At 44.8% G+C, this 15,934-nt stretch overlaps 1 protein-coding gene across 1 annotated transcript in view; it reads left to right on the top strand.

Moving 5' to 3' along the window:
* The window catches only part of CMSS1 (cms1 ribosomal small subunit homolog), a 338,805-nt gene that overhangs the window by 48,934 nt on the left and 273,937 nt on the right, over window positions 1–15,934 (top strand). The gene's annotated exons all lie outside the window — the stretch shown is intronic.

The following is a 15,934-nucleotide window of genomic DNA, read 5'->3' as shown; positions in this document are numbered from 1 at the left end:
TTTTATTTCCTGATGATGTAACTACACAACAATTCTCCCAGTGATGATGGGAAGGCCAGATGAAGTCCATCGCTCTTTTGTCTAAGCGTTTCAGCTTTTTTCTCGTCTCCTCGCCGGTTTAGCGCAGGATGCTGAGGGGCCGCCGGGCTTTGTTTTACCGCTTTTCAGCAAATTTTGTAAGAATATAAGATTGCATTATCGGCATGATAAATTTCAAGTGTATTACCCGGGATTAGTAGTAATGGTTGTAGTCATTTAAGAGTCCATTCACACAACCTTAAGTGTTTTGAGGCCCGCAAATTGCAGATCCGCATAACACGGGTAACGGCTGTGTGCTTTCGCATTTTGTGGAACGCACACAGCCAACCCTATGATAGAAATGCCTGTTCTTCAAGAATAGGCATTTCTATATTTTTTTGCAGGGCCGCGGAAAGGAACTACGGATGCGGACAGCACATGGTGTGCTGTCAGCATCTTTTGACGCTTCATTGAAATGAATGGGTCCGCACACGTTCTGCAGAACGGATGCGGACCCGGAATACCGTTGTGTGAACGGACCCAAAAGCCGTTCCTGTATTATTCCTGCTAGAAGTTTACAAATAAATTGCCAGCAGTCTGCAGTAAAGGTACTGCTGGGTGTTATCAGTAGTGGGTGTGTTTGACTCTGTGCTGCTGGTGTCAGACTGTGCAGGGACACACACCCGACTGCTACCACCCATCTGTACCTTTTAGGTCCCTTTCACACGAGCGAGTTTTCCGTGCGGGTGCAATGCGTGACGTGAACGCATAGCACCCGCACTGAATCCTGACCAATTCATTTCTATGGTGCTTTGTACATGAGCGTTGTTTTTCACGCATCAGTTTTGCATCGCGTGAAAATCGCAGCATGTTCTAAACAACAAGCTGAACACTTGACTTCTGAGGATGATGGATGAACAGGACTTTAACAAGAACCACAATCCAGCTCTTCCAAAACCAAATGAAGCTATCCAAAGCAAGGAGTGATGGGTAATTACCAGTCAGACTAAATAGGGGGAGGTAAAGGTCACATGATCCACACCTGAACAGGAGGTGTGGACATACCAGCAACACACAAAGTGAAACCAAAAGAGGCTGTCAGATCACTCATGTGCAGCCAGTCTTTCAGACGTTCTAACACCTGTCACAGGTGTCACAGACAAACATGCCGAGAGGCGGCCAGAATAAAACTACGACATCGTAGTTTTATTCCTGCCGCCTCTCGGCATGTTTGCCGTTCTGCGGCTGGACCTTTATAGTCAATGGGGCCGGAGCTGACTTCCAGCAGCATGCATCCGGCAGGCTGTTCCCCCCCCCCCCCCCCTACCGGAACAGCCTGCTGGAGAAGACTGCCGCTACTGTGAGAGTAGGGACAGGAGAGAAAAAAGAGGGGGTTAGTCACCTGGCTCTCACAATGAAGGTCAGGAAACCTAACTCGCAGGGCGCCAAAGGTTTGGATCCGACAAAGAAGAAAAAAAGTTTTTTTTATAGAGAATATATATATATATATATATATATATATATATATATATATAGGCTGCCAGTGAGATAAACCTAGCTAGGAAATGCACCTAGGCAAGAATAAGCAATTAGGGAGAGGTAGAAAGGGTTTTTATCTCACAAGGGGGCGCCACTCTTTGCTTAATTGTTTGCAATATTCAATTACCAAATGGTTATAATATTTAAAATATCTTAAAATGTTTTAAAATATTTTACCAGAGTCACTATGTCTGAGAAGCTGGAGATTGATTATTCAGTAGATTTTAAGCCAAATTCATATAAAACCACATCTGTAAAGTGAAACTAGGTTCGTACTCACTTCACCCAGGAGGAGTGATGGGGGATAAACTCAAAACACCCCCAAACCCTTCCTCCTGCGCCTGGTTCGCTTCTAGAATATCAGGAAATAACGGCAGTCCTGTAGCTGGAACTTCTTGTCAATTCCTTTATTTGGAAAATCAGGGTGGGGTGAGGAGGAGGCCCAACGCGTTTCGGGGATATATAAATCCCCTTCATCAGGAGCATGCTGAGAGTCGTAGTTTCACCACAGCTGGAGTACCGGAGTTTACCCATCACTGCCCTATCCTTTATGATTCACATCTGCTTTTGGCTTCAACATTGCATTAACAAACCTGATCAAAACCTAAAATGGAGAAGGCGGGGAGTCGATCGGCTAGTAAGGACAACTGCAGCTTCTCAGCCATTGACCGTGAGCTCTGGGGACACCCACTCGATAGGTCACTGGTATTGGGCGCCGATAGCGGCTGAACCGGAGAAGCGAGAAGTTAAAGAAAGATGGCGCAAGAGTCGGCCGTGATTTACAGCCTGCAGAACTTCTGTGAGGACACTACAGGTCCTCTTCACCCCCTGGACATCTGACAGGACCATCATCTATCCTCACATAGACAACCTGGTGAAAGCAAGTCTACAAGCTCAACCCCATAGAAATGGGTAAACCCCTTAGGCTCCTCTTAGACTCATTTACACCTGATTAAAATTTCCTTGAAAGTTGGACGCTTAAAGAGGTGGGCCACACTCCTGTCCTGGCACCGACATGTATCATGAAATGGTTTCCATCTCGCAGTACCCACAATTCCCCGCATGCCTCACTCCCCCACCTCTCCAAATTCGTCACATTGCACAACATGGTCAGTGTAGTAGATTTGGCACATGTATACTAAGGGTAGGTTCACACTTGCATTAAATAGATCCAGCAGACTGCTCTCGGCTGGGGTTCACCAGATCCAGCCTAGCCGGATACTGCCATTCTTCGCTGGACCCTATTGACTATAATAGGATTCGTTGGAGATCCGGCTACGGGTTTTCGGATGGACAAAAATGGTGCATACAACGGTTTTTGAACTGTTGAAAGCTGGCATTTCAATGGAAAGAGGCCAGATCCCATTATAAGGCGGTGACGGCAGTTTCCGGCTAGGTCGGATCAGGTGAACTCTGGCAGAAAACAGCCTGCTGGATCCATTCAACACAAGTGTGAACCTACCCTTAAGGCTACATGCACACGACCGTATGTGTTTTGCGGTCCGCAAATTGTGGATCCGCAAAAGAAACGGATGACGTTCAGTATGGCATCCGTTTTTTTTGCGGATCCGTTTTTTTTGTAATAATGCCTATCCTTGTCCGCAAACTAGAAAAAAATAGGACATGCACTATTTTTTTTGCAGAGCAACGGAACGGACATACGGATGCGGAGAGCACACGGTGTGCTGTCCGCGTTTTTTGCGGACCCATTGAAATGAATGGGTCCACATCCTATCCGCAAAAAAAACGGATCGGACACGGAAACAAAATACGGTCGTGTGCATGAGGCCTTACAGTCAGTGAAGGGAGCTAACCTTGATGTCATGGATGTAGTGTTGAGCCAACTTGTGTTTTAAGTTCGGCGTCTAAAGTTCGGGTTATCGAAGAATCGGGTTATGGATTTTAAATTCCGTTATGGTCCGTGGTAGCGGAATCCATAACGCGATTCTTTGATAACCCAAACTTTAGTCGCCGAACTTAAAACACGAGTTCGCTCACCACTACATGGATGTGTTGGTCACATGGCATGTCCTCTAACCCCTCAGGGCTTCACATTGTATGGTTCTAAATCGACGCACCCCAGGACTGTTAACATCCAGTGCCGCATCATAAGACCTCCGGAAAGTGGCGAATAGAAAGAGAGGATATATTTATAACAATACAGGCAAATCTTTAAGGCCACCTGCTCGCGTAGTATTTAAATGGGGTTTCCGAGAATATTTAAGGCCTTCTGCCCATGACCGTATCTGTTTTACGGACCGCAAATCGCAGATCTGCAAAATACAGATGCGTGTGCATCCCACAATATCCGCTGGACTCGCTGTTGAAAAGCCTATTCTTGTCAACAAAACGGACAGCACATGGATGACACCCGCATGCTGTCCTTTTTTTTTTTTTTTTTTTTTTTTTTTTGCGAGCCCATAGAAATGAATGGGTCCGTGTTGATCAGCAAAAAGCAGATTGAAGGCGGACCAAAAATACGTTTGTGTGCATGAGGCCTAAGGTTCATACTTGCCTGCACCTTGCCGCTCCAGTCTTGTGCACTGCCTCCCGTTCCTTCCATTCCACACATCACCGCTGAAGCCGGTCATTGGCTACAACTACGCAGATGACCATGTCCATGCCCCGGCCAAAAGAAAACAATCTGGGGACTGGAAGTTAGAGGAAGAGGAGCAGCACACAGGACCAGAGTGGAGGGAAGCGGGTCAGTATGAATCGTTCAGGAGGCGATGCAGGTTAGGGGCCTTCCATTGTTTGTTAATATTTCCTTTAAACCCCTTTAAAAGTCCTGACACTGATAATATAAAAAGGTTATTATTTCATAATGTACTGGCTGGAGAAAATTAGTCCTTAAAGGGATTGTACCTTAAAAAAAAAAAATTCTACATTTTTCAAACCGGCACCTGGATCTGAATACTTTAGTAATTGCATGTAATTAAAAATTTTGTATAGCCACTGAGTTATTCACTGAACTCTATCTTTATAGCGCCACCTGCTGTTTGTTCTTTTTCTAATTTCTCAGTCCTGCTCACTGAGATGGAAGCACATGCTCCGTTCCATCCTTCAAATGCAACCAGGTGCAGCAGAAAGGACATGCCTCCTGAGAGTGCACGCCCACTGAGCTGCCACTGAGGTACAGGGCTGGTTCTAAGTTTGTTACAAAGAAATTGTCATGTACTATATGATGTCTGATTTAAATTTTTTTTAAATGAATCGTGTGATAAGCCCTTTAACTTCCTCGTTGTGAGGCACATGAAACTCACTCAGTGAGACCATTACTACGGCCAGAGAGAGTCTCCCTGTAGTAACACTCCCTGTAGCATCACTCATTACAATTAAGGCCTCGTGCACACGACCGTTCCGTTTTTTTTTTGCGGATCCGCAAAAAAAGAAGCCGTCCGTGTGCCTTCCGCAATTTGTTGGACGGAACAGGCGGCCCATTGTAGAAATGCCTATTCTTGTCCGCAAAACGGACAAGAATAGGACATGTTATATTTGTTTTTGCGGGGCCACGGAACGGAGCAACGGATGCGGACAGCACACGGAGTGCTGTCCGCATCTTTTGCGGCCCCATTGAAGTGAATAAATCTGCACCCGAGCAGCAAAAACTACGGCTCGGATGCGGACCCAAACAACGGTCGTGTGCATGAACCCCAACACTGGGACTGTTCATTAGTTATTTTGTGAATTAATGTTTTTAGATGATGTTATTGTATTTTATTATATAGATCTGTTACTGTAAGCCAGCCATTTGTATAATGTGTTGTATCTTGAGGACTACCCTGCAGATAACAGCAGTGGATTACCCATCTATAGAGGGAGCCCTATCATTTGTGTTAACTGCTGCGGAAGGACAATATTTAGCATTTCATTTTCAATGGCATAGTACTGCCAAAATGCGAAACAAAAACCGCCAAAAAATTTGTAATTTGTTTTCTGCCAATATTGGGCGTCATTATAAAGACTGGCTTTTTACGCAAGTCTTTGTTTGCCCGTTGTCCATAAATTAGCTGAATCCTCCGGCTGTGTGCACCTGTCGAGAAAAACTACTCCATTTCCTGAGCGTAGTAGTTTTTTGACTACTGACGTAAATGTAAGTAAATATGCTGGCGCCAATGGCATGACCCTGATCCCCGCCACTCCCAAATGGCAAGGACGATGTAAAAATGCCCATGTGACAAAATATTGTCACACGAGCGTTAAAATCGTAAAGCGGGGTCTTTTACATTTTCCGTCACAGTTCCCCCTGGGATACTTCATTTAGGTCTGCATTTAAAAAATAAAAATACTGCACGATATGTTCTCTATGTACATCTCTATACACGTGTTCTTACTAGTACATTGCACGCCTCTGTTTTTACTAGTGTTATGTAAAATGGAAAACAAACAGACTAATACAAAGTTAATAGTTAACACTTGTGTGTGGTATTCGGCTGGGAGGTTCAGCCCTGAAGGACGAGCCAGAGGTCAGACCTCGCGGTGAGGACATGCCCAAACCACCAGTTATTCACAAGATGGTGCAATGCTGCTGTTTGTCTATAGGGCACCCTATCATTGCCAGTGCTTGGGGTGTTGCGTTTAGCTCAGCTAGTCCTACAAGGCATGGTGCCTGGTCTAACAGTGACTTTCACGTTGACCGGTTTAGGCCTCATGCACACGACCGTTGTTTTGGTCTGCATGCGAGCCGCAGTATTTGCGGCTCGGATGCGGACCCATGCACTTCAATGGGGCCACAAAAGATGCGGACAGCACTCCATGTGCCATCCGCATACGTTGCTCCGTTCCGTGGTCCGGAAAAAAAATATAACCTGTCCTATTCTTGTCCATTTTGCGGACAAGAATAGGCAGTTATATTAATGGCTGTCCGGGCCGTTCTGCAAATTGTGGAACGCATACGGACACCATCCGTGTTTTGCGGATCTGCAATTTGCGGACCTCCAAAACACACAACGGTCGTGTGCATGAGGCCTTACTCTCAGGAAATTGTAATGTCTCATAGTTGGGGATCATTCAGTGTTTGGAATCCTCAGCTTGCAGAGTGGAGGTCAGGAAAACCTTGTTCTCCTGATGGATTTACCTCTAGGATCCTCTACTATCCATGGAAATGCCATCATTTTGTAAGATGGGACTATCTCTTTAAAGGATTTTTTAAACAAGTTATTTTTGCTGTGTTTTAAAAAAAAATAATTGTAGGGAAAAAAAAAAGCTGTTACGGCAGTGGGTGTGGAACCACTGTGTCAACAAACTGGTTTGGCTTTGGGCTAATCCTCAGAGGATTATTCTGGCAGTACCTGGTTTTCATCCTTTAACCTCTATACAGGGATCTGGACTTCGCTGCAAAGGAACCACCAGGATGGTACTTCCTGGAGTAGTCTCTGTATGATTGACAACTGATGCACAGGGATCAGAGACAGCGGTGTGGGGCACTGAAGGGTTAGGCAAGACCATAGTCAGGGACAGGCTGAGGTCAGGGCAGGCAGAGTATGAGTAGTACAATAGTCTGGGGTCAGGGAGGACAGAGAAGCGTCAATACAGAAGTCAGGCACAGGTCAAGTAGTGGAGGGTCAGAATCCAGCAAACGGGCAGATAAACAAATCTAGCACACCTTTGCGGGACCTAGAAAGTTAGGATCCTATTGCTCAGGCACCATCCAATAGGAGAAGATGCCATAAGTACCCAAAGGTGGCCAGCGATAGGCTGGTATGAATTTGGATGCATGTTTGCTGACTCTTTAAGAGCTGGAGGGAGCTTGCGCAGCCTATGCCCAGAGGGGCGAGGCCTTGCAGCTCGCCAGAGAGAAGGTGCAGACAACTCCAGCAAGTTGAAGAGGAGGACCGCCGGGTTTGGGACGCCAGTACAGGAGAAGGAGCGGCGCCCATGTCCACCTGGGAGAGCTTAACGCCAGCGGGTATGGGTCACTGAAATGGCAAAAACCTTTAGGTTCAAGTGTTTTTCTTTCAGATTTTTTTTTTTTTTTTTTTTAACAATAATTTTTTCTGTTTTGCAACTTTCAAAGTATGCATTTTTCCTAGTGTTTTTTTGAGTCCTATAGACATATAGGAAAAACACCAGGAATAAATGCCATATTTAGAGCATGCTGCATTTCAGAAAACACACCAAAAATAAAAAGGCTTTGGCCTGTATTTACTAATGTGTCTGCACCAAAAATCTGTCTAAAAAGCTTTGTGAGAAAGGGGGCTGGGCCTAAAATGCACCTCAATTGTAGCGTAAAGAGGCGTGGAGCGCCTTGTCCTAAATTAAGCGCATCCTCCTGTAGTCTGTGGATGTAGATTGAAAACCACTCCAACCCCTGACTGGAGTAGTTTTCATTCATCATTTACACCTGTTTTTAGGCGTAAACGTTTGTGAAATTGCAGGAATTTGCACTGGACACGTCCGCTCCACTCCCCAGTGGCAAGGAAAGCATTAAAAAACGCCATTGTACGGGCAGTTAAAAAGTCGCAGAACGTGGTCTTGCGACCTTTTTGCGCCAATTACAGATGTAAAGGCACCTAGTAAATCATCCTCAGTGGGGGAGATTTATCAAAACAGGTATAAAGGAAAACAGGTTTAGTTGCCCGTAGCAACCAATCAGATTCCACCTTTTCATTTTTCACAGCTCCTTTGGAAAATAAAAGGTGGAATCTGATTGGTCGCTATGGGCTTGGATAAATCTCCCGCAATGAGTTTTTATGATTGACTATGGACTTTAGCTCCTAGAGAACCAGCCTAATTTGGGCCTTTTGAGTTTTTTTTATTTTAGTAAACTTAATTTAAAAGGGATTCTGTGCTTTTGCTATATTAATGACCTAAGCTCAGATAATATCAGATCAGGAAGGGGGGGCCTGACATCCGGGACCCCCCGCTGATCAGCAGTTTGAAGAGAATGCAGTGCTTGTACTTCCCATTCAGGTGAATTGGAGGGAGCCGTCCCATGGCGGAGTTGTAATTAGACCTGCTTGCTGCTGCAGTGTTGTAGGTGAGCAGGGAAACGGGAAACACAGAGCTTGTATGAGCGCTGCGTTCTCTTCAGACAGCTGGCTGTGGGGGTGTCAGCTCAGTGTTTGAACCGAGACACTGAAAAGATGATTTTTTTTTTCTCCTTTTTTAAATTATTTTATATACTCTTTAGGCACCCTGTACATTTCGTTGAATGTCAGACCAGCCTTTTAACCATGTGTTCACTTTATAGTTACTAAAATGTCCTACCTGGCCACATGGAAAGAGTCTTACATAGGTAGAGACTCACCCGAGAGGGGTAATCTAAATTGACTGTGGAGGAGATTTATCATCTCCCTGAGCCAGAAAAGTGGCCTTAAAGGGGTTGTCTCATTATGAACAAGGATAGATCGGTAGGATATGCCCCCCTTGTCTTATAGGTGCGGGTCCTGCTGGGACCCGCACCTATATCGAGACCAGAGCCCCGCACTGGCTCGGCTATTTCCGTTAGCCCCATGGGGAGCTGGCTTGGTGGTGGCCGGACCGTAGTCCTCCAGTCACCACCTTGCGGGGCTCCGTTCTCGATATAGGTGCGGGTCCCAGCGGTGGGACCCGCACCGATAAGACAATGGGGGCATGTCCTACTGATATGCCCCCATTGTCCATGATGAGACAACCCCTTTAAATAGTCACTTATGTTTGTGACTTTTTAGAAAGAAGGCGTGGGAAGGAGACGTAGCTGCCTTAGATTTCTGTTTAGGCACGCAGACTGCTGGAGGATGCGCCTAATTTATGACGAGGCCTGCACCTCGTCATAAATTAGATGCATCCTCCGGCAGCACAGGGGATATCCGCCGGTCTTGATAATTCTCCCCCTATGAGTCCATAATTAATATTGGTCTCCTCATCTGGCAACTGTGCCATGAAACATACATGTCCATATAAATAGAAAAATAAAAAAGCGTATCAACAGAATTATGGGGGGTCATTTATTAAGACCGGCGTTTTAGACGCCGGTCTTAATAAAGCCCCATAGCTGGCGGTGGATCCACCAGAGTTATGTAGAGGCGCCAGCTTCCGAGCTGTCTTACATTTAGACCATTGTCTACTCCTAAAATAGGCGTAGAAAATGATAAATGAGATGGGCCTACCGGCCCATTTCCCACGCCATGCCCACAATTTTAGACCTGGCGTTAGCAGGGAAAGTCGCAGATGGCATCGCAACTAACCGCTGCGGTAATAATAATAATAAATTATCCCCTATGTCAGGGATGGCCAACCTGCGGCTCTCCAGCTGTTGTATGCCCTGCTCTAGGCTGGGCATGCTGGGAGTTGTAGTTTTGCAACATCTGGAGAGCCTCAGGTTGGCCATCCCTGCCCTATGTCTTCAGAAATCACTGACCTTAAACAATGTCTGTGCTCCTGCCACTTGATTTCTTGGGTTACACTGGGACATATAGAAACGACAGCGACAGGCGTACAGATGGAAGTTCCCAGAGATTTGCCGGCTGTGCAGAAGAACCAGTTTTACCAGTTCACTGGGAAATGTTCTTGCACTGGTTATCAGTGAACAGCCCTGATGACATCAGACTCGTGTTCCCACTTCCCCTGTAGCTAATCTAATCGGCTACCAGTTACTGTAGTGGATGGAGACGAGCAGTCCACAATATTTCATATCTGGTACTGCTGAGGGGCGCTTTAAATCATGTACATACATTTAGGATACTTCCGCATAGGACAGATAGACTGCAGCGTTTAAAGAATTGCATTCCACACACTGAAAAAAAAAAAATCTGCAGTGTAAATTGACCTACAGTGTGAGTTTTAAATTTGCAGCAAGTCAATTTGTACTGTGGATTTCCACTGGAGATTTCACACTCTGCAATTAAATTGAATGGGAGCTGAGCTGCAGTACCGAGCACGGCCACTATATTTTAAACGGTGCTGTGCTTAAGGCTTTGTTAAAGGGCTTGTCCCACTTCAGCACATGGTATGTATCATGTAGAGAAAGTTAATACAAGACACTTACTAATGTTTTGTGATTGTCCATATTGTTTCCTTTGCTGACTTGATTCATTTTTCCATCACATTATACACTGCTCATTTCCATGGTTATGACCACCCTGCAATCAATCAGCGGTGGTCGTGCTTGCACACTGTAGGAAAGTGTCAGCATCTTTGGTGGCTGGGACCATGGGAGCGAGCAAAGGTAGGCATGCGAAGCAGCTCCCATCCTGACCACCTTGTATCTCCCCTGCAGCGGTGGTCATAACCCCTGGAAACGAGCAGTGTATAATGTGATGGAAAAATGACTCGGGCAGCCAAGGAGGAACTATGGACTATCACAATACATTAGTAAGTGCCTTGCATTAATGATACTCATCATGTCATTTTTTTAGCACATATTGAATGCCATATCAAAACCCAAAAAACCATGGCGAAAGGGCATTATTTAAATTTCACCAAAGACCCCCCCCCCCCCCCCCCGCCCCATTTTTCCATACAAAAATGTAGTGAACTAATAGTGTCATAAAAAAAAAAGACTTGTCCCACAAAAAAAATAAGCCCTCATAATGCTGTGTGAATGGAAATGTAAGAAGTTTGTCTTGGAAGGCAGGGATGAAGACATGATAATTGACCTTGTCCTTAAGGGGTTAAAAGTGCTAGTTACAGCGGCTGCAGGGAAAGCTTTGTGGGGTACAGGTTGGCGGACCCCACTGAATGCGTTTTTGACCTACCCTGAGGATAGGTCATCAACATTAGGAGCCTGGTGAACCCTTGTAATCCCTTCATGACATCCACGTACATGTATGGTAGATGGTGCCTGCTCCAGAGTGGAGAAGGAGCCATAGCCACTAGCCATTTCACACAACAGCCACCCGAGATAATGCCAATCGCAGACATTTAACCCCTCAGATGCCGTGGTCAGTTGTGACCATGGCATCTGAGGCACACTGGGAGATCAGGGAAGCCGTTCGTTCTCTGTAATAGCCTGGGTCTCTCTGAAGGAACTCAGGCTATTACAGCTGTAGTTCCTATGTAGGCTTGCAGGTAGCAGGGCTGCATAGGAACATAGTGAGTTTCCTATACACTGCAATAGTAATTCATTGCAGTGTAATGGAGAAGCGAACAGAAGAGCCCCTAAGGTCCCTTTCACACGAGCGAGTTTTCCGCGCGGGTACAATGCGTGACGTGAACGCATTGCACTTGCACTGAATCCGGACCCATTCATTTCTATGGGGCTGTGCACACGAGCGGTGATTTTCACGCATCACTTGTGCGTTGCATGAAAATCGCAGCATGTTCTATGTTCTGCGTTTTTCACGCAACGCAGGCCCCATAGAAGTGAATGGGGCTGCGTGAAAATCGCAAGCATCCGCAAGCAAGTGTGGATGCGGTGCGATTTTCACGCACGGTTGCTAGGAGACTATCGGGATGGGGACCCGATCATTATTATTTTCCCTTATAACATGGTTATAAGGGGAAATAATAGCATTCTTAATACAGAATGCATAGTACAATACGGCTGGAGGGGTTAAAAAAAATAAATATATAATTTAACTCACCTTAATCCACTTGATCGCGCACCCGGCTTCTCTTCTGTCTTCATCTTAGCTGTGTGCAGGAAAAGGACCTTTGATGACGTCACTGCGCTCATCACATGGTCCGTCACATGATCCATCACCATGATAAAAGATCATGTGATGGACCATGTGATGAGCGCAGTGACGTCATCAAAGGTCCTATTCCTCAAAGAAGAAGACAGAAGAGAAGCCGGGCTGCACTAACAAGTGGATTAAGGTAAGTTAAATTATATATTTTTTTTAACCCCTCCAGCCATATTGTACTATGCGTTCTGTATTAAAGGGTTTCTATCACTTCGTTTCACCTATTTAGCTTTCAGACACTAGCGATCCGCTAGTGTCTGCTTTATCTAACCATCCTAATATAAGAGCTTATTGTCCTGCCGTTTAGCTAAAAAAATAACTTATATAGATATGCAAATGAGCCTCTAGGTGCTATGGGGGCGTGATTAGCACCTAGAGGCTCCGTCTACCTTAACAAACTGCCGCCGCCCAGCGCGTCCCTCCAGCCCGCCCATCTCCTCCGGAATGCGATGCTCCTCGTATTCGGCGCATGCGCAGTGAATGTCTGATCGCTTCCCTGCTCAGACATCTCCACTGCGCCTGCGCCGATGACGTCATAGTGCTCCGAGGAACAGGCGCAGTGGAGATGTCTGAGCAGGGAAGCATCAGACATTCACTGCGCATGCGCAGAACAGAGACGCGCACGGAGAGGATCGCTTCAGCTGGAGATGGGCGGGCTGGAGGGACGCGCTGGGCGGCGGCAGTTTGTTAAGGTAGACGGAGCCTCTAGGTGCTAATCACGCCCCCATAGCACCTAGAGGCTCATTTGCATATCTATATAAGTTATTTTTTTAGCTAAACGGCAGGACAATAAGCTCTTATATTAGGATGGTTAGATAAAGCAGACACTAGCGGATCGCTAGTGTCTGAAAGCTAAATAGGTGAAACAAAGTGATAGAAACCCTTTAAGAATGCTATTATTTCCCCTTATAACCATGTTATAAGGGAAAATAATACAATCTACAGAACACCTAACCCAAACCTGAACTTCTGTGTAGAAGTTCGGGTTTGGGTACCAAACATGCCGATTTTTCTCACGCGCGTGCAAAACGCATTACAATGTTTTGTACCCGCGCGGAAAAAACGCGAACATGGAACGCCATCGCAGTGAAAACTGACTTGTTTTAGTGTCAAAATCGCACCATTTTCCCTGAACGCATCCGGCCCCAATCCGCAACGCCTGTGTGAAAGGGGCCTAAGTGGACTTAAGAGGTAATATATATAATAATTTTTTTCTTTAAAAAAAAAATTATATTAAAATTCTAATCGTCCCTCTTTCCCCATGATAACAATAAACAACAGATCATCGGCATCACCATGTCCCAAATTGCCTGTATTATTAAAATGTATATGTATTTATCCCATAACGTGAACGTCGTAACCAAAAATAAAATCAGTATTGCCTATTTACCATTTTTTCATCCCTTCAAATAGAATAAAAAGTTATTAAAAAGTCATTTACAGCTCAAAATTGTATCCCTGAAGACTACAGATTGTCCGACAAGAAAAACTATACAACTGTGCTATCGCTGCAACTGTACTGACCTGTAGAATGAGGGTAATAGGTCAGTGTTAACGCATAAGGGACACTGTAAAAATGAAACCTCAAAAACTATGATGGAATTATGTTTTTTTTTCCATTTGGAATTTTTTGGTCCCACTTCCGACTACATTGTGCGCAATATTAAATGGTACCATTAAAAAGTACAAATTGTTTGCAAAACAAAAAGCCCTCATATACGGCTATGTGAACAGAAAAATAAAAAAAAGTTCTGGCTCCAGGAAGGCAGAGAATGAAAAGCAAAACACGAAGATGGAAAAGCGTTTGGGGCTGAAAGGGTTAGCTATCAATCTATAACTTTTTGTAATCCAATTTTTGAAACCCTGTGTTTTCTGCAGGTCCGAAGGACTGGATAGAGAATATGTCAGCGCTCCAATTAGTTTACCAGTTAAACTGGATTTTATTTTTTTATTTTTTATTGGAATGAAAGCTTTATGAGATTATAGTCTGGTGTGTAATGTTCGTCATTCCTCGAAATAGCAGTAAAAATATGGCCACAACTGCCGAAAAGACAAGGAAAACACAGCCACGACGCCTCCTACGCTACTAAACAAAGCTCCGTCTCCCTGACAACTAATAATAGGTTTGCTTTGTTGTTCCAGTGAAAAAACAGAAGTGTGCAGCGATTTCGGCGAACGCTGAACTTCAACATTTTCTAATTAAAGAGAACAGACGAGCGCAATTATAGCAGAATTAACGTTCCCACCAGAATTACAGCTGCTAAAGTAACTTCCATTGTAACTTGGTTTGTTAAAAGGCTGAATATGTCCTGTTGTTTAATGTTCTTCGACTCTTAAAGGCGTATTCCAGCAAAATGCAAAAAGGATGGTCGTGGTGAATTTTTACACATTCCCTTCAACCCAGATATTTCAAAACGTGACGATATGAAAAGTGATACGACTTCAAACATCTGTTATGTGAAACCTGACAGTTCCAGTTATCTCAGTGGGCTGTTGACAGCCATGACCACATTCGTGTACCTTTGTGACAAACAGGAATTATTTTATAAAAATTTGTAAAAACGTAAGTTTGTGCTTAAGGGGGTTTTCCAGGATTTTAATATTGATGACCTATCCCCAGGATAGGTCATCATCCATATCAAACCGTCACCCCTGCTAATCAGCTGTTTGAAGAGAGTGCCGCACTCCATGCGAGCGCAGCCTTCCCTTCACTGTTTACTTGCTCGCCGTCACCAGCGCAGCGGTGAGCAGGTGTAAGCACAAGGCGTCCCATTCATTTTAATGGTATGGCTCGTTCCTATTTAAGTGTATACGACAGAGCTGTTCTATAGAAGTGAATGGGGCGGCTTCTTGTAATTACACCTGCTTACCGCTGTGATGGCGAGCAGGTAAGCATTGAAGGGAAGGCTGCGCTCGCATGGAGTGTGGCCTTCTCTTACAACAGCTGATTGAATGGGGGTGCCGGGTGTCAACCCCGCGGATCTAATATTTATGACCTATCCTGAGGACAGGTCATCAATATTAAAATCCCGGAAAACCCTTTTAAAGCTTAAGTACAAGCAGTGGTTTACACTTAGGGTACTTTAACACTTGCGTTTTTCTTTTTCCGGCATAGAGTTCCTTCCTAGGGGCTCAATACCGGAAAAGAACTGATCAGTTTTATCCCTATGCATTCTGAATGGAGAGCAATCCGTTCAGGATGCATCAGGATGTCTTCAGTTCAGTCTTTTTGACTGATCAGGCAAAAGATAAAACCGCAGCATGCTACGGTTTTATCTCTGGCTCCAAAAAATTAAGACTTGCCTAAATGCCGGACCGGGCATTCAAAATACTGGAATGCCGGATCTGTCCTTCTGCTCTGCCCATGCGCAGACCGGTAAAAATGTAAAAAAAAAAAATCAAAACTGATCCGTTTGTCCGTATGACGGACAGACGGATCCGTTCTTGCAATTTATTTTTAAAGACTGATCAGGATCCAGGAACCATACTTCCAAAATCTACATTCCTTGGGATTGCACAGCATATTGTACATACAAATCCAATTTAATAATTTGTACACACAGCCACCGTCATGCAACTTTGCATCAAACGGGGAGGAAAAGCGAAAATTGCACAAAAATGTAACTTTGATTGAAATAGTTACTTAAGCTGATCCCTTAGGGTGTGGCTACACGGTCAGGTTTCTGGATGCAGTTTTTTAGAATCCAAAATCAGGAGTGGGTCATAAAAGGAGAGAAAGTATAAAAGACAAATACAACTTCTCCTATTTT

The sequence above is a fragment of the Bufo bufo genome, chromosome 3, assembly GCF_905171765.1.
Source record: "Bufo bufo chromosome 3, aBufBuf1.1, whole genome shotgun sequence".
Taxonomy (NCBI): domain Eukaryota; kingdom Metazoa; phylum Chordata; class Amphibia; order Anura; family Bufonidae; genus Bufo; species Bufo bufo.
The sequence above is the reverse complement of the archived record's forward strand: the minus strand, read 5'-3'. Positions and strand labels throughout refer to the sequence as shown.